This window comes from Helianthus annuus, chromosome 4, assembly GCF_002127325.2.
Source record: "Helianthus annuus cultivar XRQ/B chromosome 4, HanXRQr2.0-SUNRISE, whole genome shotgun sequence".
Taxonomy (NCBI): Eukaryota; Viridiplantae; Streptophyta; class Magnoliopsida; order Asterales; family Asteraceae; genus Helianthus; species Helianthus annuus.
Window position 1 is genome coordinate 103,679,071 of NC_035436.2, and position 3,202 is coordinate 103,682,272.

Here is a 3,202-nt window from a genome sequence, read left to right on the forward strand (position 1 = left end):
ACGTTTTTAAGTGGGTCCCACACCCTTCCCTACTCTTTTTTTTCAACTAGTTACCACAAATATCTAGATATTTTTACTCCATGTTGCAAGTTGATGCAAGTGGTGAAAGATGATCATTACTAACAACTAGTTACTTCATTTTCTAACCATTTCATCACAACTTTTAAACCATCCATTTTCACACACAAACTCTCTCATCATCTTCATCCATTTCACCAAGAACACCATAAAAACCCACTTCACTTTAGTCATTTCTTTGATGATCAAGATGATTTTCTATGGAACCAAAGATGATCTAAAGCACTTACAAGCTAAAGCAAGTATTTTCATCCATTCAAGAGCATTCTACCATCAAGATCATCATCTTCTTAGTTCTTAATCATCCTCTAGATCATCCCTAGCCTAGTGCTAGAAGTAAGCTTCTAAATCTATTTTTTTTCATACTTATTTATGATTATGATTGTTTTATAACTAGTAAAAAAAAAACTAAATAATCATACATAATAATATGAAGATATAAAGAAGCAAAATAATAATCATGATATAAAAGGGTGTTTATGTTGTGATTTATTGATGATTACTTGCATATTTGCTCTAGTTTTGATGATTAGCATACCAATAACTTGTTAGATGATGTTTAAAAACATAATCTAACAAGTGTACATGAAAATGTTTAAGGGTTTTGTTAAACATAAAAGATTAGATGGATGATCATGATCTGTGTTTTTGTTAAAGTATATAAAGTTTTTAACTAAAAATAATACTTTTACAAGATTATGAAAAGTAACATACAAGTTGAGATTTTTATAAAACTTGATGAAACTAGAAGTAAACGTGGATTTTAATCTAGTAAACATATGAAATGATCATACCGAAAACCCTACATAATTAAGAGTTCATCTTGATAAGTTTATGTTATAAATCTCATAAGTTTTTATTAAGAAAACTATGAGAAGATTAGTGGTGATTTTATAAGAAAAAGATATGTTTTTATTAAACATGGAAAAGTTCATATTTCTAATAAAATATGGTAATTTTTTTTTCTCTTAAAAATCATAAGTTATAAAAACTATTATTTTTGACAAAATCTTTATTAGATTAAAAGATTCTAAAGAATAGTTTTTATAAAAGCAAAGTTTGATATAAATATATATTTTGAGAAAATATATATTTAGTTAACTTAACAACTTATGTGCTATGTGTTATTTGTTTGTATTAGTTATATTTATGATAACTAGAAACTTGAATACAATGATACAAATGAACACAATGTACATTTTGACTAAAGTCTTACAAGACTACATTTAAATACATCTTATAAAACACCTTACGGACATTCCAAGCTTTCGAACACAACTTATGGTCAAAACGGACGACGGGCGAATCTATGAACATATCGCCATTCCGAGGGAGTTACTACGACGTTTAGGCGATCTTTCGACGCGAATACATACAAATCACCGACAACAAAATCCGGATGTTTTGAAACTTACAAAAACTATTATGTATTCTTTTAACTAAAAAGCCTATACTTAGTAACTTTTATAAAAAATGAAAGAATGTATTTTTAACACATGGGCTTATTTTATAACAAATGGGATTATTTTACATATGGGCCTATTTTATATAAATGGGCTTATTTATGATACAAATGGGCTATTTTACAAAAGAGCTTATCATCCTAATTGGGCTTAACATAAATACATGGGCTAAGCCCAATATCAAGACTCATGGGCTAAGCCCAAAACCCAACATATGGGCCAAGGCCCAATAACATTAAGCCCAATAACATTTAGGCCCAACACTATTGAGGCCCAACACTATTGAGGCCCAACACTATTTAGGCCCAACACTATTGAGGCCCAACACTATTGAGGCCCAACACTATTGAGGCCCAACACTATTTAGGCCCAACACTATTGAAGCCCAACACTATTTTGGCCCAATAACATGAATTCTTGGGCTAAGCCCAATGACATATAAATTGGTAAAAATACAATTATACAATTTATTCATACAAGACATGAAATCAAGAGGACAAGACCCGATGATACAACTCACGAGATACAAGAATATATATTTGGCGAAATATATACACTAAACAGTTATCAATTAATACATCTAAGACACAGTTCAATGAATAACAAAGACATACAATTCTTAACACATATTCAAGATAAAAGACTTGTACTCAAGTCATTACAAGACCGAAGTGTCTAACAAATATAGAACGTTTGTAGGTGGTGATACTATTCAGGACGACCGTACGTCAGATCACAGTTACTTACCATTCACGGACGCAATTCTGTGAGTTCATGTCCCCTGTTCATTTAAATGTTTTACAACTTTACAACTATCAGGGAAAATACATGTTCAACGTATGTTAAAGTTAGGGAATGAAACACCTTAGATCATGTGCGAATTAGGGTTATACATCTAAGCACCATTAATCCAGTTTGGACCTAGGTACAAGTGGTTAGATCTAATGGGTTTTGGCGAGCCCCACTCTTGGTCGTGGACCCATACGGAAGAGTGCTTTTGTGTCCCAGTCGATAGGAATCGGCATAAAATCGTCTAGGGTTGGATTGCTTCCTTTTTCGTCACACATATTAATGTCCTCGCGAAACATTAATGATCAACGATTTCATTGACGCTTTACATACTACATCATTACATACAGATACATTTTATACAACTCACATTTTATGGATACATTTTATACAACTCACATTTTATGGATACATTTTATACAACTCACATTTTACAGATACATTTTATACAACTCACATTTTACAGATACATCTCATACAACTAAACTGCATGAACTCGCCAACTTTTGTTGATGTTTTCAAACTTAACATGTATTTCAGGAAATTAGTGGACCATGCAGACATTTCAATCAAGGAAAGCAAGTATCAAGACTCCATGCCACCATTTGAAGGGTTTGCCCGTTATATACCGCCTCTTTGCGGTGATATAGTGGTCAAAGCCTTAACATTTTAAGACTTACATTTTGATGTATAAAACAATGACAACTTATTTTCATTTGATGGTTTGTAACCAATACGTTTAACTTATGTTGCGTTCTTTTGAAACGATTATGACAATGGCATTGGAGCTTGTTTTTATTCATTTAGTATGTTCACTTATATTGTTATGCAATGAGAACCGATCAGATCACACCTCGCGCTTCCGCTATGAG

The 3,202-nt window shown here is 31.9% G+C and overlaps 1 long non-coding RNA gene across 1 annotated transcript; it reads left to right on the forward strand.

The window, feature by feature from the left end:
- On the forward strand, window positions 1-2,910 carry LOC118491325. Its single transcript, XR_004891280.1, has 3 exons — window positions 1-414; window positions 2,241-2,307; window positions 2,871-2,910. It is a non-coding gene; the product is annotated as an uncharacterized LOC118491325 (long non-coding RNA).
- The last annotated feature ends 292 nt before the right edge of the window (window positions 2,911-3,202 follow it).